The sequence below is a fragment of the Narcine bancroftii genome, chromosome 3 (genome assembly GCF_036971445.1).
Source record: "Narcine bancroftii isolate sNarBan1 chromosome 3, sNarBan1.hap1, whole genome shotgun sequence".
Lineage (NCBI taxonomy): Eukaryota > Metazoa > Chordata > Chondrichthyes > Torpediniformes > Narcinidae > Narcine > Narcine bancroftii.
In genome coordinates, this window is record NC_091471.1 from 216,158,076 (window position 1) to 216,183,740 (window position 25,665).

The 25,665-nt window shown below is 42.8% G+C and overlaps 1 long non-coding RNA gene across 1 annotated transcript; it reads left to right on the plus strand.

Annotated features, from left to right (window-relative positions):
* Nucleotides 1–1,914: 1,914 nt before the first annotated feature.
* On the plus strand, nucleotides 1,915–13,358 carry LOC138756379 (uncharacterized). The gene is made up of 3 exons (XR_011353034.1): nucleotides 1,915–2,031; nucleotides 4,478–4,600; nucleotides 13,251–13,358. It is a non-coding gene; the product is annotated as an uncharacterized lncRNA (long non-coding RNA).
* The last annotated feature ends 12,307 nt before the right edge of the window (nucleotides 13,359–25,665 follow it).

The window sequence follows — 25,665 nt, forward strand, 5'->3', positions numbered from 1 at the left end:
TGTATTTTAAACAATTTAAAACCCCCATAATCTGTTCTCCAACTATTTAGAAATCCTGAAGGTTCAGTAAAAACACAATGCTGGAGAAACTCAGCAGGTCAAACAGTGTCTTTTGTGTAGCAAAGATAAAAATACTTAAGGTTGTCTCAAGAGTTAAAATCTAGAGTGATTGGAAACAGGATTTGAATCTTTATCAACCCAAAGCCAAATTTTATCTTTTACTTCGTTGATAGCCAGACATGCAATTTTGATGAATTGGAAAGATAATACTCCACCTACTCATACACAATGGTTTGTTACGAGCCCAGAGGACCCCAAAACTCAGCAGCAATTGATATTCACCATGAAAAATGGTTACTTCAACAAAAATTGCTTTTATTTATCTTTAAACATGAAAACAGAATCACACTTTAACTTATCACTATTAACTTAACTAACCTAACTTAACCCCCTCCTAATTCTAAGTGCCCGTGTATATAATGTGTGTGTAAGTCTAGAAAAGTTCTTTGATTCACAGTCCAATCTCACTTCACATTCCTCCAAGTTTACTGGTTGCAGGCAATTCTTATACTGTGCATAGAATTTAACATTTATAAAGTTCACCAGGCTTTGGTGCTTGAAAGGTAAATGGTTGGATGGTTCTTGGCAGTTTTCAGAGAGAGTTTTGTTGTTTGCTGGGCACCCACAACCAACCACTTCAGTGTCTTGCTGACGAAACTTGCCCCATCAGGGTTCTCCAGATGATAACTTCTTTCTTTTAGGTCACCATAGAGTTCCTTTTTATTTCTCTTATTTCGTGAAACATTATCAGCAAGTCCTTGCCTCTTGCATGAACTACAAGGGCTTTGACCGGTCTGAACTAAGTAGTCACAACCCATCTTCCAAATGGGGTTTTCCAACAAGCTTGCCAGCTTGTCCCATTCCAGTCCCAGTTACTGCTGCTGAATGACAAACTGCAGAACTGAATTCGCTTTCTCTCAGAGAGAAAACCTGTTTTACTCTCTCTGCTTCCAAAACCACATGATCCTATTAGAACAGCAAGTTCCCTTCCAGACAACCTGTGGCTCTGATGAGTTCTTTCATCTGTTGCCTTTTTGTAAACAACAATCCATTAGTGAAGTCTCTTGGGCACTCTCCAAAGCTTTTAGAAAGGCTCTTGGTGCTGGACTTTCTAGCATGAGCAGAGCTCCAGTAGTTTAAATAAAATTTGTTTTTGTGTTTGTATGTAACCTACACTAAAAAAACCTGCCCCAATTTATCTCCCCAAAACATATCTATATACAATACAAACACAACATTATCTGTCACAGGTTAAGCAATATTATGTCTTGTTTAAAGTTTAGAAAAAAAACAGATTTGCCATTAAAGAGTCAATATTAACTTCCAAGAGACGTGAGTCGGGCCCATTCATGGACCATCATCAAAACCTAAAGAATTTGGGCTGTTCAGAAGCTTTGGTGCTCTGCTGTCCATTTCCAGGTTGTTGTCACTTGATTCCTATGTGTCATCTTTAAACCTTGCTTAGTGGTAGGGGTTCTGAATTATAAGGGTTTTTTCCACTTTTTTTTTCTTTTCTTGATTTTTACAATATAATATATAACTGTACTGTTCAATTGTGCATCATGTAAACATTAATTATTTTTTTTTAAAGATAAAAAATACATAACCGACGTTTTAGTCTTGAGCCCTTTATCAAGATATGGACAAATCTCTAAATCCCAATGGGTACATGCCAAGAGCCGTCAAATATTCCTCATAAGATATAAAATACTGGTTCCACTCTGTGCTCTTTCACTTCTCATCTATTACATTCTCTGCTCCCTCCCCCATTGTCAGAACCTCACATTGTGCCTGGAATTCCGATGGTCATAATTGCCTTTGAACAGTCACAGATGAAACAGGGTCATAGTGAGGACCTCATATCTTCCAAAGCACTGAGGACATTAACCAACAGCATCTTATATAGTGCAACAGAGATCTGAATGACTGCCTCTAACACTGCTACAGGCAGAGGGATTGGCCCATGAACAGGTGTCAACATTTGTGATTACAAAAAGGAGAATACAGAGGCAGGGGTGCAGCGCTGCTCTGGCACCTCGAAGGGAGGGGGGCATCTGGCCCCTCAGGAGATGCCTTCAGGCACCTCAAGGGGCAGCTCCGGCACCTCCTTGTCACCAGTTCTGGTGAACTCCAGGCCTTGGCACCTGAAAAAAGTTAGCACTGCTCCCCTGATCCAGATTCAAAAGCAGAAACACATTTGACGCTGTTTTTTTTAAAAAAAGCAATGTCCAAGATAAATAATTTTTGAAAAAAATTTCATAAATGGCCTGGTTCAAAAGCTCCCCAGCAATTGTATTTTGTATTCTTCATTTGTGTGATAGTGTGATTGTCACATCTGTCCCAAAAGTTTCTTTTAGCATGGAAAACCAATTTTTGTTATTATGTCTCCCCTCTTATCCTTCCCATCGACCCCCTCCCCCATCCCACCTTTCCTTTCTTCCCCAACACCCCACCCTGACCAGACAATCAAAGATAACTTCACAGATAGCTGACACAAATTTTGATTTTGGGCTATGTCAGCAGTGACCTTTGCAAATACTCAAGTTGTCTGCCCCCTCTGACATTCTCAAAACTTCCCTGGTTATTTGAATATTATTCTTATGCTAGGTTTCTGTCCTTTGGACTTGTATAATTGTATTTGTCAGCACTTCTCTCCTGTTAGGAAGACACAGGGTAAAGGTTTCTAATGTTCATAGTCATTGCATCACATAGCACAAAAACAGGCCCTTAAGCCTGTCAGTAGCATGGTTCGCGTGATGGTTAGTGCAATGCTATTACAGCACCAGCGCTCCGGGTTCAAATCTGGCGCTGTCTGAAAGGAGTTTGTACGTTCTCCCTTTGTCTGCGTGGCTTTTCCCCAGATGATCTGGTTTCCTCCCACCATCCAAAACGTATCTGGGCTTGTAGGTTAATTGAGGTATTTGGCGGCATGGGTTCATTGGCCAGAAAGCCCTGTAACTGTGCTAAACGTCTTAGTTTCAATTATGCTAACCATCAAATACTAATCAATAGTACTAAAATTAAGTATTTATCTATTGGTACATAATAGTGGAATATAGATTGATGCTAATTAACCATGTAGTGCACAAGCTAAGTATAGCTATTTGTGTGATTGGCATGTGAGAGAGGGAAGAGGATAGGAGAGATGATGTATCATCTCACCTTGATTTGAGGTACTTAAATGGCCCTCTCAGAATGAAGATGAACAAGGCCAGAATTTGTACACCTCCTCTTGCATTTTCCTCCCCATCCTCAGTCTTTCTCTTCCATCTCCTTGCCCAGTGAGGCTCTACTCACATCACCCTTCTTTATACCATCATTGAGGAGGGCTTAGCTGCTTTGAACTGAAGTTCAAGTTTATTATCATTTAAACTCTGAAAAATGTGTTTCTCCAGACCAGGGTGCACATATACACACAAAATAAACAGCACATAATTATAACGTAGATATCTAAGATATAATTTAAAATAAATGTGTATTTTTAGCAGAACCAAGAAGGTGTTTCTGGACTTCTGAGGAAGTAAGGAGAACATGATCCAGTCCTCATTGAGAGGGTCAAAAATTTCAAACATCTCCCAGGATCTATCCTGGAGTTGATGTAATCACGAAGAAGACTATACTTTATGAGGTGTTTGAGGAGATTTGGTATGTCACCAAAGACTCACGAAAACTTCTATAGGTGGACCGCGGAGAGCATTCTGACTGGTTGCATCACTGCCTGGTATGGAGGCGCCAACACTCAGGACAAGAAAAAAACTCCATAGGTTTTTTTGACTCGGCCTGCGACATCACAGGCACCAGACTTCACTCCATTGCGGATATCTATAAGAGGTGCTGTCTTAAGAAAGCAAAGACCTCCCACCTCCCAGGCCATGCCCTGCTCACTCTGCTACCATAGAGAAAAAGGTACAGGAGTCTAAAAACAAGCACAAGAACAGCTTCTTCCCTGCTGCCATCGGATTCCTGAATGATCAATGAACCAAAGACACTGCCTTACTTTGATTTTGTGTGCAAGATTTTTATTTATTATTGTAAGAGGGCTTATATGAATGTTGGCACTGTGACGCTGCCACAAAACAACGATTTTCATGACTTGTTCATGACAATAAATTCTGATTCTGAAATAAGTGGAGATGATTTACTCAATTACAGAATACTGTTCAACAATCTCACAGCCTGGAGAAAGAAGCTATTTCCTAGCCCGGCATTCCTGATTTTGATTGTCCTGTACCTCCTTCTTCTTGGTAGTAGATCAAAGGTGCTGTGCGTTGGATGGAAAACATCCTCAATAATTCTTTGAACCCAATTTAAACCAAGGTCCCAGTGAATGCCATCAAAAGAGGAGAGGGAAACCTCCGTGGTCTTCTTGGTCATTTTGATGATCCTCTGTATTGACTCCTGGTCCAATGTTTTGCAGCTACTAAACCACACAATGAGGCAGGCAGACAGGACACCGTCAATTGTCCTCCTGTAAAAGGTTGTCAAGATGAAGGCCATCAGCCTCTACATTGGTGAAGCAATGTGAATCGAATCTTCAGAGGTAATACGGCCAGGGCCCGTGGTTTGAATTTACCATGGGCATCATCAGCCAGGTTTCAAAGGTTATTTCAAGTCAGCTCGAAGCTGTGGGGAGATCGGGGATGGAGGGCTACCACATGCCATAGACATCATGGATCTACTCGAGAGTATCTCCAGAACTGTAAAAGTAAAATAATCCCACTATATGATTCAAAGCTATTCATTATTCCTTGGTGTGAAATAACACGCCACTGTTCAACTTACATATGACTGAAAGCAAGGTGCACCCTTTCAGGCCCTTAAAGGATCCATGAGTGAAGAAGTTGAACACAGTGGTTAATTTAACTGGCATAATAAAGCATGACTATAACGCCCAAGAGGTTGCACATTTCCCATTATATGATTCAAAGCCTTTTCATTTTTTTTTTAATTTAGACATACAGCACAGTAACAGGCCATTTCTACCCAAGAGTCTGTGCTGCCCGATTTACACCCAATTAACCTACACCTCCCGGTACATTTTGAATGGTGGGAGGAAACCAGAGACCCCGGGGAAAATCAGCGGGGAGAAGGTGCAAACTCCTTCTAGACAGTGTGGGATTCGAATCCCAGTCCTAATTGTTGTGCTGTAACAGCATTGCGCTGACTGCTGCGATGACCGTGCCGTCCTAAGCTTTCTGTGACCCTCAGAGAAACTTATTTTCAAGCTATGAACTGCATGGTGTTTGTGATCTCCCTAGAGCTGCACACCTCTCTTCACTGAATTGAGACTTAAGATTCCTTCATGGCCGTGTAACAGGACAGAACATGTAATATTGCAGGTGTAATAAAGGCAGGATAAAAGGTGCCTTTCACACTACTCCTGAAAGCTGGTATTTAATTGCCTTTTTACCATTTCACTTACCTGTGTGAACACAGCTAAGGGGGTCATTTTCATCCCAATACTTACAATAGTATCAGAGCCAATTGGTTTCACATCGGCCCCAGTGTTAAAGGTTTACCCACTTTCCTGGGATGCCAAACTCTAAAGCTACAGGTCCTGTCTCTTTTTGCCGTAAAAGGCTGCATTGAACTAGCTTTTCTTATTCAGTGTGAATGCCCCGATCCGACCCGACCCAGCTTTAAACACAATTCGTTGACATGCCAATTTACTGGGATCTCAGTCTGAAAGCACCTCATCATTAGTGTTGCCCGGCGCATCTAGCCTTACAGTACAAGAGAAAGTGAAGCAAAAGAGAGCCCCTTCAGTGTTACTGAGTGTCCGTGGATTCACCTCCAATGCTCCCACAGCCTCTGCAGCTGGCACAGACCCTTGTTCAATCCATTGGCAACCCAAGATTCAGATCCAAACCTCCGACACGATCAGGAAGCCTTCAGTGCCTGAAGCCCTTTGGGAGCCCTTCTTGCCCTCAGCACCTTTTGAATCCTGGCTCCAATACCGGGTTCCCAGGAGTCTGTCTTCAGCAGCCCTCAGGTCCCTTGACCACAAGTCCCTTGACCTGCGATGGTCCATCAGTTGCTGAGCCCTTCACTGGTACACTGCTGAGGTCACTATCACATGGGGTTACCAGGGCATGTAATCCCCATTTCTGGTGCCCTGCACCAGTCTGCTGTTTTCCTCCCCTGGAGTCTGCAACCCCTCGTTAAAAGGTAGCTATACCAACACAAAAGTTTCTCAGACCCTAGGACAGTGCTTAAACATATAGGTGATGCCATCTTAGGCACAGACCTCTCCGGATAGCATATTACAGCACGGAAACAGGGCATATCGGCCCTTCTAGTCCGCACCGATTTAAGAGAACTCCATTAGTTCCACCTACCTGCTCCCTGCCCATAACCCTCCCATCCCCTCACATCCATGCACTCATCCAATCTCCTCATCAATGACAGGATTGACCCTGCTGCAACGACCTCTTCAGGAGGGTCATTCCACTCAGCCACCACTCTCTGAGTGAAAAAGCTTCCTCTCAAGTTACTTCTAAACTTTTGCCCCCAACCCTTAACTTATGACCCCTCATTCCAATCTCACCTACCCTCAAGGGGAAGAGCCTATTCACATCTACTCTATCGATCCCCCTCATCCAGAGTGGATGTGGATAGACTATTTCCGCTAAGAGGAGGAAAGATTAAAACAGGAGGACATGAGTTAAGAATTAAGCGGCAGAGGTTTAGAGGTAACATGAGGGGGAACTTCTTTACTCAGAGAGTGGTAGCCGTGTGGAATGAGCTTCCGGGAGAAATAGTGGCGGCGGAGTCAATTGTGTTATTTAAGAAAAGGTGCTGACATGGTCTTTGCCCTCAGACAGCTCCAAGAAAAGTGCAGAGAACAAAACAAAGGACTCTACATCACCTTTGTTGACCTCACCAAAGCCTTCGACACCGTGAGCAGGAAAGGGCTTTGGCAAATACTAGAGCGCATCGGATGTCCCCCAAAGTTCCTCAACATGATTATCCAACTGCACGAAAACCAACAAGGTCGGGTCAGATACAGCAATGAGCTCTCTGAACCCTTCTCCATTAACAATGGCGTGAAGCAAGGCTGTGTTCTGGCACCAACCCTCTTTTCAATCTTCTTCAGCATGATGCTGAACCAAGCCATGAAAGACCCCAACAATGAAGACGCTGTTTACATCCGGTACCGCACGGATGGCAGTCTCTTCAATCTGAGGCGCCTGCAAGCTCACACCAAGACACAAGAGAAACTTGTCCGTGAACTACTCTTTGCAGATGATGCCGCTTTAGTTGCCCATTCAGAGCCAGCTCTTCAGCGCTTGACGTCCTGCTTTGCGGAAACTGCCAAAATGTTTGGCCTGGAAGTCAGCCTGAAGAAAACTGAGGTCCTCCATCAGCCAGCTCCCCACCATGACTACCAGCCCCCCCACATCTCCATCGGGCACACAAAACTCAAAACGGTCAACCAGTTTACCTATCTCGGCTGCACCATTTCATCAGATGCAAGGATCGACAATGAGATAGACAACAGACTCGCCAAGGCAAATAGCGCCTTTGGAAGACTACACAAAAGAGTCTGGAAAAACAACCAACTGAAAAACCTCACAAAGATAAGCGTATAGAGAGCCGTTGTCATACCCACACTCCTGTTCGGCTCCGAATCATGGGTCCTCTACCGGCACCACCTACGGCTCCTAGAACGCTTCCACCAGCGTTGTCTCCGCTCCATCCTCAACATCCATTGGAGCGCTCACACCCCTAACGTCGAGGTACTCGAGATGGCAGAGGTCGACAGCATCGAGTCCACGCTGCTGAAGATCCAGCTGCGCTGGATGGGTCACGTCTCCAGAATGGAGGACCATCGCCTTCCCAAGATCGTATTATATGGCGAGCTCTCCACTGGCCACCGTGACAGAGGTGCACCAAAGAAAAGGTACAAGGACTGCCTAAAGAAATCTCTTGGTGCCTGCCACATTGACCACCGCCAGTGGGCTGATAACGCCTCAAACCGTGCATCTTGGCGCCTCACAGTTTGGCGGGCAGCAGCCTCCTTTGAAGAAGACCGCAGAGCCCACCTCACTGACAAAAGGCAAAGGAGGAAAAACCCAACACCCAACCCCAACCAACCAATTTTCCCTTGCAACCGCTGCAATCGTGTCTGCCTGTCCCGCATCGGACTGGTCAGCCACAAACGAGCCTGCAGCTGACGTGGACTTTTTACCCCCTCCATAAATCTTCGTCCGCGAAGCCAAGCCAAAGAAGAAGGACAGGTATATGGATGAGAAGAAGATGGAGGGTTATGGGCATTGTGCAGGGAGGTGGGACTAGAAAGGGGTGTTTGGTTCGGTGCGGACTAGAAGGGCCTAATGGCCTGTTTCCGTGCTGTAATTGTTATGTTATGTTATGTTATGTTATAATTTAAAATACCTCATTTAAATCCCCCCTCAACCTTCTACACTCCAATCTTTCTTTGCATTCTTTGTATTCTAGATACTGTAATCCAGGCAACATTTTAGTAAATCTTCTCTGCACCCTCTCTACCTTATTGATATCCTTCCTATAATTTGGAGACCAGAACTGCAAACAGTATTTCAAACTTGGCCTCACCAATGCCTTGAACAATCTCAACATCACTTCCCAGCTCCTATATTCTATGTTAATGGTGGTCTAAGTACAATATATAACTGCATTAAATGCTTTACTTGCTGCAGCTTCCCAAGTTACATAAAACACACTAACAACAATTTGAGTGGTAGATTATTTAAATGTGAAATATTGCAGTATGTAGGAGTTTAAAATAAAACACCATTGGTTGCTTTAGCAGGCTGTTTAAAGCTTGTATGGAGTCGTCGGCCTTAAGAGTAGATAGTTGAACCCTTCAAAGTATGTCGACTCTCCTTTCTCCTGGGTGTGCACCAACGTCAGTGTGGTAATTCTTGCGGATCTTCTAATTCATCGTGGACCTCCTCTGCACTCACAATTTTTCAGCATAAGTTGCACTCATGAAATGTTGTAAGGTACAGTGGAACAGTTTGGAAAGTCATAGAACATTACAGTACAGTACAGGCCCTCGATATTGTGCTGACCTATATATTCCTACTAAAAAATCTATCTAAACCAGAGGTCCTCAACCTTTTTTTTTCCACTCACATACCACTTTAAGTAATTCCTATGCCATCAGTCCTCTGCTATGTGTAAGAGATTGCCTAAGGTGGTATGTGAGTGGCCCATTTCCCTTCCCTGGGAAACAGGTGCTGGCTGGTCACCCATCTATGCCTCTTTCATAATTTTGTGGATCTCTATCAAGTCTCCTCTCATCCTTTAATGCTCCAAAGAGAAAAGTCCCAGCTCTACTAACCTTGCCTCATTAGACATTTTCCAATCCAGGCAACATCCTGGTAAATCTCCTCTGCATCCCCTCCATAGCTTTCACATCCTTCCTATAAAAATATGACCAGAACTGAATAGAAAACTCCAAATGTGGTCTCACCAGAGATTTGTAGAGTTGCAATATGACCTCTCAAATTAATGAAGCCTACCATCACATAGGCCTTCTTAACTATCTATCAACATGTGTAGCAAACTTGTGAGATGTATGAAATTGGATCCCAAGTTCCCTTTGTTCCTCCACACTGTTAAGAATCCAACCATTTACCCTGTACTCAATCTTTTCGGTTTGACCTTCCAAAATGCATCACCTCACACTTATCCAGATTGAAAATCAGGACCAAAGTTGATTTTCTTAAAAGACCTGCCCTAAACCTTTCTGAAGAACCACCCAACATAAGTCCAATGAAAACAACAGTTGAGGCCACTCAAGTTGAGAAGCTACAGTATTTCCTCACTATTGTCAATGTCACCATGTCTTTGGCTGGTTTTCTTTGCAACGTTTAGGAACCTGTAATAGCTCGGGCATGTTCATTTAGATCCCCATATCCCCATGAATATCTCTCTTAAAGAGAGAAATTATTTTGAAATAGTGATCCTGCCTCTACTGAAGTTGAGTCTGATACTCCAGCTGAATACAGAAGTTGTCAGGCAGAGATCAGGTTTCTGACCTATGGTTATTATATGCAGGTACTCTATTCCAAACACTTCCAAGTCCACTATTTTCAAAGGTGTTATAATTAAACCCACCTCATTTTCCTTGATGTTTCAGTGGCAGTTTCAGACAAATTCTTTTAACCAGCTTAATATCAGGGAAAGTTTCTTCATACATGAATTAACCATTCATATGCTCAGGTTTCATACTTGTTTACCTTTCTCTTGAACTCTTTTGCTTCCAGCGGTCTTTGCCTGTATAACTGCCTTTGTCCTGAAATTTGTGATACAATTTCAAAGAAGAACGTAATTTTATAAGAGTACAATTTGCATTAATATGACACTGTGGATGAGAATAGCTCCTACTGTTTGATCGCCTTCTAGTTTTGTTTCCTTTTATTGTCTTGGTTTTGTTGGCCTTTCAGTTTGGGAGTGAAAAGAATGAAAGAACAGTAAGCAGTGAATATTTCTTACAAATAAATCATTTTGACGTCTGGTACGCATTGCTCTCTGATGAATTCAATTGATTGCAGGAACACAGTGCAAGAAGGATTCCATGGGCTGGCCCCGTTCCTTTTCGTGCTAACTTGTACATGTATCTGGGGTTGGGCAAAAAAGGAACACCTTTTGAATGATTATTCGAAGTTAGAAGTAAATACTGTGACCCTTTCTGAAAGGACAAGGCATTGAGTCGAACACGAGTCTGTGCAGCTAGAGAGGCTGCAGGAGCGCTGGGGGAGAATCCATGGAGACTCAGTGACCCTGAAGGGTCTCTCTTTTGCTTCTCTTTCTCTCATACTGTAAGGGGCACTGGGAAAAATGAATGGTGACTCTTTGTCTCCCTTATGGAAGGCAAAAATTAAAGTACATCATGTATGTTACCTTTTTAATGTCTTATTACGTGACAATAAATGAAACCGTGAACCTTTGAAAGATTATGGAAATAAATTGTACCTGACACCTAAATGGGATCTCAGATTTGGGCTCAGTACAATTCTGGAAGTGTCATATTTCCTGAGTGTATATGTTTAAGCACCGTCCTCAGGTCTGAGAATCTTTTGTGTTAGTATAGCTACCTTTTAACTATCTTCTTGGATGTTTTTTTCTCATAGCCCACCCGACCACCTTCCGCAGTCCATCACCACCCAATGTGGCCAATATTTCTCTCACCGTTAAATGTAACTTAAATTTAGACATACGGCACAGTATCACGGGTTCGTGCCGCCCAATTGCACCCAATTAAATTACACCTCCAGTATGTTTCAAATGGTGGGAGGGAACTGAAGCCCCCAAGGAAAACCCGCGAAGACACAGTGAGAACGTATCAACTCCTTACAGCGGGATTCGAACCACGGTCCCAATCACTGGTGTTGTAATGGCATTGCACTAACCGTTCTGCTAATCATGCGGCCCCAAAATATAATTGTAAATCAGACCACTAGACTTAGGCCATAACTCCAAAAACCTCACACCTGCCAATACCTTTTAAGTTTCAGGACCCATGACTTGCATCCTCCCCCTTCCCATGTCTTTTGTATCAATAGTCACCCTCAATCTGAGGATAACAACCATTATTAAACCCATATTTAACTTAGAAAAAAAAGGAAAGCAATCAAAAATGAACCTAAGATAAATCTAATCTAATTAAGGTTAACTTGTAACAATTGTAAAAATTGAACAAATAGTGACCTTTAGATATTAGACAGAGAGTCTCTGGAGCATCAGACTTTTTAAATCTTCCAATTACGATGGTAATCTATGAATGGGCCCCACATCTTTACAAATTGAAACTTTCTATCTTTAATGATATATCTAATTTTCTTCAAGCTTAACCACTGGGCATGAGTAGGTGGAGAAGAATCAGATTCAGGATTTATTGTCACGAACAAGTCATGAAATTCGGTGTTTTGTGGCAGCGTCATAGAGAGAACATTAATATTATAACCATCTTACGACATTACTATAAAGAATAAAATAAAATTTAAAAAAATAACAATAATAGCACATGAAAAGTGAGACAGTGTCTTTGGTTCATTGATTATCAGGAATCTGATGGCAGTGGGGAAGAAGCTGACCTTTTGCTGCTCAGTGCTTGGCTTTAGGCTACTGTACTTTGTTCCCAATGGTAGCAAAGTGAAGAGGGCATGGCCTGGGTGGTGGGTGTCTTTGAGGATAGAGCCTGCTTTTTTAAGACACCCCGTCACGTAGATATCCTCGATGGAGTGAAGTCTGGTGCCTATGATGTCGCAGGCCGAATTAACAACTCTCTGGAGTTTAGTCCTACCCTGAGAGTTGTAGAGTCTGTAGAAGTTTACGAGAGTCTTCGATGACACCTCACAAGGCCCATTAAAATTGCTCAACGAGGTAAAAGCTAGAATTTTCTCATGTGTTGAATTATTATGTCTGGCACTGTAGAAGTGTTCTGCTAACCGCTCTGCTAATGAAGTTGCCCCATGAAGTTTCCTGATGAGTGTGTGTCCAGCAGATACCATGGCGCATTGATTCAGGAACAGGTCTTTAACTCTGTAGGTGAGGCCACTTTCTACATGCAACGAAATAGATCTCTTTAAATTCTGGATGAAATTGACTTGGTTTTGTTTGCATTTTATAATGCAAATGAAGCACATAAATTCCATACATTATCCTTCAGCTGATGGTCATGTAGAGGCTGGAGATTCTTTTCTTTTCCCTCACAGTTACAATGTCTGCGTTTCTGAGCGTAAAGTCAGAGAGAATCAATAGTGCTCTGCAGTGGAAGATGTCTCCCTCATTTCTTGTCTCTGTCCACCTTGTGCTACACAATAAGCCCCGTGCCCTGGGCTTACCGTTGAATTTTAATTTTAGACATACAGCAGAGTAGCTGGCAATTTTGGCCCACGGGTCCGTGCCTCCCAATTACATCCAATTAATGCAACCCCCAGTATATTTTGAAAGGTAGGAGGGAAACTGGAGCCCCTGGGGAAAAAACCCACGCAGACACAAGGAGAACGCACAATTTCTTACCTTACCTCAATTTCTTAACCTCAGTTCCTATCGCTGGCACTGTAGCGGCGCTGCACTAACCGCTGCACCAATCAGGCTGCCCTAGTCTGATTACCTCCAGTCTGCATACCCTATGTAGGCCCAAGAATACAAATGAGCAGAGGTGCTATTACCACTATTTCTGATTCATTTTGCAGGGCCTCTGATTGAACCTTCATCAAGTCTTCGAAAATCAGAACATCTATGAAGGTGCAGGCAGTGAAAATGAGGAAGTGATATAAAGGCTTATATATTGCCCATTACAATATGTTGGATTTTTCAGAATGCATGCTGATATTTGAACCACAGGCCAAAGGGCCTGCAGTAATGTTGTTCCAGAGAGTGCAAACCATTCAGACGCACAGCAGAGGAAGACAGTCTGAATGTATCTCCTTGTGCACAGTCTTTTACCCGAAGTAAGGGAATCAGTAACCAGAGGGCATAGGTTTAAGATGGGTGGGGGTGGAGGGGAGGAGTACAAAAGCTTTTATAAATATGTCAAGAGGAAAAGATTGGTGAAATCCAGAGTAGGTCCTTTGCAATCGGAATCAGGGGAATATATAATGGGGAATAAGGAAATGGCAGACCAATTAAATTCTTACTTTAGTTCTGTTTTTACAAGAGAGGATACAAATAACCTCCCAAGGATGTTGGGAAACATAGAGACTAATGCAAGGGAGGAACTGAAAGAAATCAGTATCTCTAAGGACATGATCTTGGGGAAATTGATGGGATTGAAGGCAGATAAATCCCAAGGGCCTGATAATCTACATCCTAGGGTACTCAAGGAAGTGGCCATTCAGATAGCAGATGCTTTAAGAATTATTTTCCAGAACTCGATAGACTCAGGATCAGTAGCCATGGATTGGAGGCTAGCTAATGTTACCCCACTATTTAAAAGGGGGGGTGGTAGAGAAAAAGCGGGGTATTATCGGCCAGTGAGCCTTACATCAGTAGTGGGCAAAATGATGGAATCCATTCTTCTTTCTTCTTTGGCTTGGCTTCGCGGACGAAGATTTATGGAGGGGGTAAATGTCCACGTCAGCAGTAATGGGCAAAATGATGGAATCCATTATTAAGGATGTAATAGCGGAGTATATGACTAGCAGAGAAGGGATCGGATGGAGTCAACATGGATTTACAAAAGGTAAATCGTGCTTGACAAATCTATTGGAATTCTTTGAGATGGTGACAGGTAAAATAGATGGGGGAGAGCCAGTGGATGTGGTGTACCTGGACTTCCAAAAGGCCTTCGATAAGTTCCCACATAAACGACTGGCATCCAAAATCAAGGCTCATGGGATTGGGGGCAAAGTATTGATGTGGATTGAGAACTGGCTGGCAGGTAGAAGACAGAGAGTTGGGATAAATGGCTCATTTTCTGAGTGGCAGGCGGTGACCAGTGGGGTACCACAGGGATCTGTACTGGGACCCCAGCTGTTCACAATTTATATTAATGATCTGGATGAGGGGATTGGATGTAATATCTCCAAATTTGCAGATGACACTAAGCTAGGAGGGGTTGTGTGCACGGAAGAGGGGGTCAGGAAGCTCCAGTGTGATTTGGATAAATTGAGGGACTGGGCAGATACATGGCAAATGCACTACAATGTGGATAAATGTGAGGTTATCCATTTTGGTAATACAAACCGGAGGGCAGATTACTATTTGAATGGCAATAGATTAAGAGATGAGGAAGTGCAGAGAGACTTAGGGATACTTGTACATCAGTCTCTGAAGGCGAGCTTGCAGGTACAGCAGGCGGTTAAAAAGGCAAATGGTATGTTGGCCTTCATATCAAGAGGGTTTGAGTATAGGAACAAGGATACCTTACTGCAGCTGTACAGGGCCTTGGTGAGACCCCACCTGGAGTATTGTGTGCAGTTTTGGTCACCTTATCTAAGGAAGGATGTTCTTGCAATGGAGGGAGTGCAGAGGCGATTCACCAGGCTGATACCTGGAATGGCAGGAATGACTTATGAGGAAAGATTGCGCAAATTAGGATTGTACTCCGTGGAGTTTAGAAGATTGAGAGGGGATCTCATAGAGACATATAAAATTCTGGCAGGACTGGACAGAATGGATGCAGATGGGATGTTTCCAATGATGGGAAAATCCAGAACCCGGGGCCATGGTTTGAGGATAATAGGCAAACCATTTAGGACCGAGATGAGGAGGAATTTCTTTACCCAGAGGGTGGTGAATCTGTGGAATTCATTGCCACAGAGGGCATTAGAGGTAGGTTCATTAAATATATTTAAGAGGGAATTAGATATATTTCTTCAGTATAAGGGTATTAAACGTTACGGAGAGAAGGCAGGGACGGGGTACTGAACTTTAAAATCAGCCATGATCTCGTTGAATGGCGGAGCAGGCTCGAAGGGTCGAATGACCTACTCCTGCTCCTATCTTCGATGTTTCTATGTTTCTAAGGGGCTTTTTATCCACAAAGGGGGTGGGTGTAAGGAACAAGTTTCCACAGGAGGTGTTTGAGGCAGGTACCTTTGCATTATTTAAGAAACATTTGGACGTAGACATAGACTCAAAGGGCTATGGGTGGGCGATATACTTTGGTCGGCATTGGGAAGTTGGACTAAAGGGCCTGTTTCAACATTGTATGGCTCCATAACTCTATGACACAAGCTCAATGTCAATCCAGTGCAAGTGCCTTGTCACCAAAACTGCAGGTTGCTTTTCCTGACACCATTAGAGCTCTTTACAGACCCTGTATCCATCCTGTAGTCTGACTTTTACCCCTTATTTCATTTTCACCCTGGAGGAAATAACGTAATTTGGTCCAGGAAAAATGGAAACTTCAGCAGGAATCCCATTTGGTAAGGAAGGGATCATATGTTTTTTAAGACAGCTTCAGCCCCAACTTTCAGAGCACAGGTGTCATGTTGTCCAGATTCGAGATTCTTTTATCGTCATGTAAAAAAAATCAGGAAATGTAATATCACACATAATTTCCTTCTGCCAGCCTTAAGGCAGACGAAGAGTCACCATTAATGTTGCCTGGGGCCCTTTACAGGAAGAGAAAGCGAAGCAAAAGAGGATCCCTTTAGAGTCACTGACTGCCTGTGGATCATCACCTGCACTCCCGCAGCCACTGCAGCCATTGACAACCCGAGATCCAGATCCAAGCCTCCAACACAATCACGAAGCTTTCAGCATCCAATTCCTTCTTGCCCTCAGAACCTTCTCAAATCCCAGTTTCAAAATCTGGTTCCCATGAGTCAGATTCCAGAAACCCGTAGCCCACAAGCCGTTTAACCTCTCACTGGTCTGCCACTGTGGTCATCATCCTATAGGTTAATCTGCAATACTTCTCCATCTGAACACGGAGTGTTCTCCGCATTTCTGATGACCTGCACCGGTCTTCTGCTCCCACAGAGTCTGCAACCCCTCAAAGTTGCTGCCGAGCACAGGTGCCCCCATCTTGGATACGGACCCTGCATTTGCAGGATTTCAATTTAAAAGATCAGCTCATTTTTCTGACCATTTAAAGCCTATATGGAGACTAGACTATAGAATCAGGTGGTTGGACCCTGTGGAGCAGCACTGTTCCCCACTCCCTGCTCACCCTGGTCCTCTCCAGCAGCAGTGCTGCCTTTACCGCAGCTCCCTCAGTACTGCCATACATTTGTCTTCCTTGATTCCTTGTTTCCAAAATCTAGGGGCTATTCGGCAATAAGGCTGGATGCCACAGTCAGTCATGTTTTTCGTGAGGCACTCATCACAACTAGGCAGGTATGGACATGCCAGGAATTCTAAAAACGTCAACGTTTCTGAAATTTCCACCTCACTTAAGGCAGTCAATTGTTTTGAGGATCGCTGATGCAAAAATGACAGGAAAGCTTGATATGTTGTCAGTCGATCATTTATATTCATTATCATAGTTCTGTGCTTGATGTTGGGAGAAAAGACTAAAAAATGGGGTGAGGTGCTGACAATATTATCAGAACAATATCCCACTCATGTTCTTACTTCCGGGTCAAAATATATGACCTGCAGCAGGTCAAGTGATGCTGGACCTTTCCCTGCAGACCTTCCACAGGTTTATTCATGAAAAATTAGATGGCTTTGAACAACGTTCCATGAGGATACTGCACCGACGTGACATGAAAAATGTTTTCTGAGACTTGAATGATTTCTACAAATCATTTTCAAATATACTTTCACGTGGGCTTGTATTCAGACAACTTGTTCTGCTTTTTAAACTTTCAGAAAGACTTTTCCACTCTTTACTTGCAAAGCTTTGAATAAGAATTACAGCATATTGACAAATCAAATTCAGCTTAAGGAACTTTGTGAAACTACTTAGGAAGATGAGATTGACAACAGCACCTGATAAGAGGGTTATTACAACTATAACACTGCCGCCGGATGCAAAATTAAATAGATTCTCCATTCATATTAATGAAAATATAATACAAAATGAATATTTTTGCATTGTGTCTGAGTGAGAGAAAAATCAATGAGTCTGCCCATTTGAATGGCAAAGTGAATGCATTGAAATGAAGGGTGTAAGCATGACTGAAATGATTGTTTTTTGAGCTGACACCAGAACGATAAAAACCTTAACAGTTTCATTAACTCATTAATAAAGGTGGTGGGTGTAAGGATTGCCCAGTGGCACTACCTTCTACTGTGATTAAGTGCTTTGAGAGGCTGGTCATGGCCAGAATTAACACATACCTAACCAAATGTCTGGACCAATTGCAATTCTCCTACCATCACAATCGCTCCACAGCAGATGCAATATCGCTGGCTCTCCACTCAGCTCTAGAACACATTGAAAACAGCAATTCATACATTTGGCTGCTCTTCATCGACTAGAGCTCATCCTTCAATACCATTATTCCCTGAGAGCTGATCAAAGAGCTACAAACTCTGAGCCTCTGCACCCTCTTCTGCAACTGGATCCTTGACCTCTTCATTGGAAAACCATAGTCAGTACGAATTGGAGCAATGTCTCCTCCTCACTGATTATCAACAGAAGCGCACCCCAAGAATGCATGTTTAGCCCATTGCTCTACACGTTATACACCCACCACTGCGTGGCCAGGCGCAATTCCAATGCTCTCCATAGGTTTGCCAATGACACCACAGTTGTTGGCAGAATCACAAATGGCAATGAGAAATCGTACAGGAGGGAGATAGATCAGCTCGTTGAGTGGTGTCACAACAACAACTTTGTACTCAAAGTTAGTAAAACCAAGGAGATGATTGTGGACTTCGAGAGGAAGTCAGGAGAACACGACCCAGTCCTCATCGAGGGCTCAGTAATGGAAAGGTTCAAGAACTTCTAATTCCTGGATGTCAACATCATCGAGGATCTGTCCTGGAGCCTCCACGTTAATGCAATCATGAAGAAGGCTCACTAGCGGCTGTATTCTGTGAGGTGCTTAAGGAGATTAGGTCTGTCACCGAAGACTCTTGAAAACTTCTGCAGGTGTACTGTAGAGAGCATTCTGGCTGGAATGGAGGCACCAAATCTCAGGACAAGTAACAACTCCATAGAGTTGTTAACTTGGCCTGCGACATCATAGGCACCAGACTTCACTCCATGGAGGACATCTACATTAGACAGTGTCTTTAAAAAAGCAGACTCTATCTTCAAAGAGTCCCGCCACCCAGGTCAGGCCATCTTCACTCTTCTGCGACTTTTGGGGATAAAAGTTACAGGAGTCTAAAAACGAGCCCTCAGCGGCACAAGGACAGCTTCTTCCCCACTGCCAATAGATTCCTGAATGATCAACAAACCAAAGATACTGCCTTACTTTTGTGCGCTATTATTTTGATTTGTTATCTTATTGTTGAGAGATAGTTTTTTATGAATGTCTGCACTGTGATCCTGCTGCAAAACACTGAATTTCATGACTTGTTCATGACAGTAAAATCTTATTCTGATGATTCTACAAGTTTCTACAGGAGATGTTTGAGGCAGGTACCTTTGCATTATTTAAGAAACATTTGGACATAGACATGGATACGATAGACTCAAAGGGCTATGGGTGGGTGGTATACTTTGGTCGGCACTGGGAAGTTGGGCTAAAGGGCCTGTTTCAACGCTGTATGGCTCCATAACTCTATGACACAAGCTCAATGTCAATTCAGTGCAAGTGCCTTGTCACCAAAATTGCAGGTTGCTTTTCCTGACACCATTAGAGCTCTTTACAGACCCTGTATCCATCCTGTTGTCTGACTTTTACCCCTTATTTCATTTTCACCCTAAAGGAAATAACGTCATTTGGTTCCAGGGAAAATGGAAACCTCAGCAGGAATCCCAATCGGAAAGGAAGGGATCATGTGTTTTTTAACACAGCTTCAGCCCCAGCTTTCAGAGCACAGGTGTCATGTTGTCCAGATTTGAGATTCTTTTATCGTCATGTCAAATAATCAGAAAATGTAATATCACATACAATTTCCTTCTGCCAGCCGTAAGGCAGACAAAAACCATTAGTGTTGCCTGGGGCCCCTTACAGGAAGACAAAGCGAAGCAAAAGAGAATCCCTTTACAGTCACCAGCACTCCTGCAGCCATTGGCAACCCGAGATCCAGATCCATGCTTCCAACACAATCACGAAGCTTTTGGCATCCAAGTCCTTCTTGCCCTCAGCACCCTCTCAAATCCCGGTTTCAAAACATGGTTCCCATGAGCCATTTTCCAGAAGCCCGCAGCCCACAAGCCATTTAACCTGTCACTGGTCTGCTACTGTGGTCACCATCCTATAGGTTAATCTGCAATGCTTCTTCATCTGAACAGGGAGTGTTCTCCCCATTTCTGGTGACCTGCACCGGTCTTCTGCTCCCACAGAGTCTGCAACCCCTCAAAGTTGCTGCCGAGCACAGGTGCCCCCATCTTGGATACGGACCCTACGTTTGCAGGATTTCAATTTAAAAGATCAGCTCATTTTTCTGACCATTTAAAGCCTATATGGAGACTAGACTATAGAACCAGGTGATTGGACCCTGTGGAGCAGCGCTGTTCTCCACTCCTTGCTCACCATGGTCCTCTCCAGTGGCAGTGCTGCTTTTACCGCAGATCCCTCAGTACTGCCATATTTTTGTCTTCTTTGATTCCTTGTTTCCAAAGTCCAGGAGATATTCAGCAATAAGGCTGGATGCCATAGGCATTTATGGTTTTAATGAGTTACTCATCACAACTAGGCAGGTATGGACATGCCAGGAATTCTAAAAACGTCAACGTTTCTGAAATTTCCACCTCACTTAAGGCAGTCAATTGTTTTGAGGATCGCTGATGCAAAAATGACAGGAAAGCTTGATATGTTGTCAGTCGATCATTTATATTCATTATCATAGTTCTGTGCTTGATGTTGGGAGAAAAGACTAAAAAATGGGGTGAGGTGCTGACAATATTATCAGAACAATATCCCACTCATGTTCTTACTTCCGGGTCAAAATATATGACCTGCAGCAGGTCAAGTGATGCTGGACCTTTCCCTGCAGACCTTCCACAGGTTTATTCATGAAAAATTAGATGGCTTTGAACAACGTTCCATGAGGATACTGCATCGACGTGACATGAAAAATGTTTTCTGAGACTTGAATGATTTCTACAAATCATTATTAAATATATTTTCACGTGGGCTTGTATTCAGACAACTTGTTCTGCTTTTTAAACTTTCAGAAAGACTTTTCCACTCTTTACTTGCACAGCTTTGAATAAGAATGACAACATATTGACAAATCAAATTTAGCTTAAGGAACTTTGTGAAACTACTTAGGAAGATGAGATTGACAACAGCCCCTGATAAGAGGGTTATTACAACTATAACACTGCCGCCAGATGCAAAATTAAATAGATTCTCCATTCATATTAATGAAAATATAATACAAAATGAATATTTTTGCATAGTGTCTGAGTGAGAGAAAAATCAATGCGTCTGCCCATTTGAATGGCAAAGTGAATGCATTGAAATGAAGGGTGTAAGCATGACTGAAATGATTGTTTTTTGAGCTGACACCAGAACGATAAACACCTTGACAGTTTCATTAACAGCTGGCAAGTTAATAATAGTAATATTGGTATGGGGGTGTTAGTTGTGCAATTAGGTATGATCCTTCTGTGTATTATTAACATAAATATGCCTCCAATGGCTCCATTTCCATTTTCTACATTATCATGGTGTCTGCTGATTGAAGATTATGAACAGTTTTGAGCTCTTCATTAGAGAAAGAATGTGCTGATCTTCCATACTGTTTAGAGAAGGTTTACAAGGAGGAATCCATGCATGAAAGAGTTATCGTATGAGTATTTGACAGCTCTAGGGTTGTATGCATTGGAATTTACAAGATTGAGGGGGATTCTCATTGGAACAATTTGAATGTTGAAAGGCATGGAGAGGGTAGATATATAATGGTTGTGTTCCATGGTGGGAGAGTCTAGGATAAGAGCGCACAAATTCGGGATTGAAAGGCGACCACTTACAACAGAGATGTGGAGGGATTCCTTCAGCCAGAGGGTGGTAAACCTGTGGAATTTGTGGCCTCCGATGGGTTGTGGAGGCCAAGGCATTGGGTATATTTAAGGAAAAGATTGATTGGTTTTGGATTTGACATGGCATCAAAGGTTATGGGGAGAAGGCCGGCCAGTGGGCAGTGGGGCTGAGTGGGAAAAAGGGTCAGCTCATGATTGAATGGCAGTGTAGATTCAATGGACTGAATGGTCTATTTCTGCTCCTATGTCTTATGGTCTAAGGTGGAGATCTACAGTAAAGAAACAGGCCTTCAACTAACTTGTCCGTGCAGACCCTGCTAGTCTTATTTGGGCTGTGTTCCTTCCCTCTCAACTTTCCATTCCGTTCTAAATGTTTCCTATCTATAAGGGACCTGGGTTTGTTGCACGTTAGTTTTGCCCTGGTCATAATGGCTTGAAGGCATCATTGTTACTTCCCCCGGATGCTTTAATGATGTGACAGGAAGGGCCAAGAAGGAAATTCTATGTTTTTATTGCAATGGTTCAGCATCTAAAAGCAGATTCATTTAGCTTCAAATAATGACTTGTATTTCAAAATACAGTTAAAGTGTAATTATGTATTTAAAAAGGAGAGTTCAACAAATCCTTATGAGACTTTTGTAACTGAGCCATATGAATGTGGCATTGCAATTAATCCTCAGAGGTCTTGATCTCGCCAATGCTAAAGTTAGCCAATGTTATCACATCTCCACCTTGAAAAGTGATTGGATGGAATGTGGACTGAGGACAAAATGGGCTCACAAAGAGAGCCAGCTGGCATTAAATGAAATCAGCAGGTCACAGAGCATCCACAGGAAGTAGAAGGACCAGGGGCTCATATCCGAAATGTTGGTTCGCCTTTATTTCTTATGGATGCTGCGTGACCTGCTGAGTTTCTCCAGCGCATTTGTGCATTGCAAAACGTGGGCTCAGCTGCCTTGCCTTGAATAGTAGGAAGGATCCCATTGAATGTCCGGAGTCATGCATAGAAGACCTCAGTTACAAAATGCTGCTGTCACCATTGGAATCTCAATCCAACAAGATCAGAAGAAAAGCACATTTGGTATAGAAGTTGGCGCAATGCTATTACAGTGCCAGCGATCGGGACTAGGATTTGAATCCCCACGCTGTCAGTAAAGAGTGTGTACATTCTCCCTGTGTCTCCATGGGCTTTCCCAGGTGGGGGGGGGGGGGGCGGGGGTCCAGATTCCTACCAAAATGTACTGGGGGGTGTAGGTTAATTGGGTGCAATGGGATGGCACTGGCTCATGGGCCGAAAGGGTCTGTTACCGTGCTACATGTGCAAATTTTAATTTTAACTTAAACATAAAATGGTGGATAAAAGAATAATGAAAAGGACATTAGTGCATTGAGGCAAAGAAATCAGAAAAACTGTACTCATGTTGGTTTCTGTATTGTTTGCAAGTGGTAAATGATTAATACAAATATAACAAAACTATCTTTGAAAGAAATTGTGGATTTTAGAAAATTGATCAACTGAAGATAAGAGCAACACAGAAGGTCTAGCAGTTAGTGCAACACGGTTACAGCATCAGCTACCGGGATTGGGTTCAAATGCCATGCTGTCGGTAAGGAATTTGTACGCTTTCCCCGTGTCTGTGTGGGTTTTCCCTGGGGGCTGTGGTTTCCTTCCAATGTTCAAAATGTATTGGGAGGTGTAGATTAATTGGGTGTACATTGGGCAGCACAGACTTGTGGGTCGAAATGGCCTATTACTAAAATCTTAAAAAGATCGCAAAATGAAAACATTCTTGCATTTTAAAAATTTTATATTCAAAGTTTCAAGGTTCCTGGTATTGGCAAATAATAATACATTAAAATATAACATGCACAATGCACTTTAACTTTTGCCTGCCATAAGGAAAACTTACAATACGAGAGAAAGAGAAGCAAAGGAGACTCCCTGTCCTTGAGTGTCCTTGAATTTGCCTCCAATGCTCTCGCAGACTCTTCATCCACACAGATTCCTGTTCGATTCATCACCAACATGAGGTCTAGATCCAAACTTCAAACATTATCAGGAAGCCTTCAGCTCCAAAGGCCTTTAAGGACTCTTTCTTGCCCTCAGCACCCTCTCAAATCTCAGTTCCGATACATGGTTCCCATGAGGCAGTATTCAGCAGTGTTTGAACAGCCTGTGTGGTTCCCTCAGCCACTGAGCCCCTCACTGGTCCACTGCAGTGTTCACCGTCCTATAGGGTCATTTTCTTGGCTTCTCCTCCCCAGGGGGGTTGTTCTTTCTGTTTATGGTGCCCTGTACTAGACCCCTTCTACCCCAGGGTCTGGGGTTGTTCTTTCTGTTTATGGTACCCTGTATTAGACCCCTTCTACCCCGGGATCTGTAAACCCCTCATGGCCGCTGCAGACTTCGTAGTTGCAGTGCTTTACTTACAAACAATGTTGGTTCTTTTCAAAGGCCATTTAAAGCCTGTTTAAAGCTGCTGGCATTAGGACTGAGCAGTTGAAACCTTCAGAGCAATGCTGGGCTTCATTCTCCCGAGTTCAACCAGCGGCAGTGTTGCCATGACAGTAGGTCCAGCAGGGCTGCCATTTTTTTTTGTTTTTATTGTACATTTTGGCTACACTTATGGATACAATTATTTCTTCCCTTTTCAATAGTTTATGTGATGTCAGGCACAATGTTTCTTAATTGCAATTGTGACTTGGCATGAGTTTCAATGAGATCATTGTTAATCATTTATTATTTGGAGTTAAATAAACTGCAGATAGAAATTTAAAACATTAACAGAAAATAGTAAAAATACACCGAAGTCAGGTTACATCGAGTGATGAAAACTGATTTATTAAATGATCATTTTTTGCCAAATGTTGTACAACTTAAACTTCGGAGCTTTAAGACAACTTTAGATTGGTTTGATCTGTACTCGTTCCACGTGGTACCAATATGAAAATGCCAGTGAACATCTAAAATTGTCAGTGAATATAAATCTATTATCAGCTCAACTGGGTCATATGTTCACTGCACATGAGGGTGGATGAATCCCCAGGGCATGACAAGACAGTTCCTCAGACCTTGAGGGAGACTCTCTCTGGCAGAAATATTTACAATGTCCTTAGCTACAGGTGAGGTGCTGGAGGATTGGCGGTTGCTCATGTTGTTCTGTTGTTTAAAAAAAATAGCCTCCAAAATTAACCCTGGAAATGATTGGCCAGTGAGCCTGACTTCAGTGGTATGTAAGTTATTGGAAGCTGTTCTAAGAGATCGGATATACAATTATTTGGATAGGCAGGGATCAATTAGTTATAGTCAACATGGCTTTGTGTGTGGTAGTTCGTGTTTAATCAATCTTATAGTGTTTTTCGAGAAGGTTACCAGGAAAGGTGATAAAGGAAAGGCTGTGGATGTAGTTTATGTGGACTTTAGTAAGGCCTTTGATGAGGTCCTACAAGGAACGTTAGTCAGGAAGGTTCAGACACTCAGTATTCAGGGTGAATAGTAAAGTGGATTTGACAATGCCTGGATGGGAGACACCAGAGAAAAGTGGCGGATAATTGCTTCTCAGACTGGATGCCTATGACTAGTGGTGTGCCTCAGGGATCAGTGCTGGGACCATTGTTGTTTGTCATCTATATAATTTAACTGCATGATAATGTGGTAAATTGGATCAGCAAGTTTGCAGATGACACTAAGATTGGAAGTGTTGTGAACAGCGAAGAATGTTTTCAAAGCTTGCAGAGGGACCTGGATCAGCTGTGAAAATGGACTGAAAAATGGCAGATGGAATTTAATGGAGACAAGTGTAAGGGGTTACAGTTTGGAAGGACAAACCAAGAAAGGACATACATGATACATGGTAGAGCACTGAGGAATGCGGAAGAACAGAGGGTCCTGGGAATACAGATACATAATTCCCTGCAATGAATGATAATAATTCACTGGAAGTGGTGTCACAGGCAGACAGGGCTATAAAGAGGGCTGTGGGTATATTGGCCTTCAAAATAAAAGTATTGAGTATAGGATTTGGGATGTTATGATAACATTGTATAAGACATTAGTGAGGCCAAATTTGGGGTTTTGTATGCAGTTTTAGTCACCTAACTACAGAAAA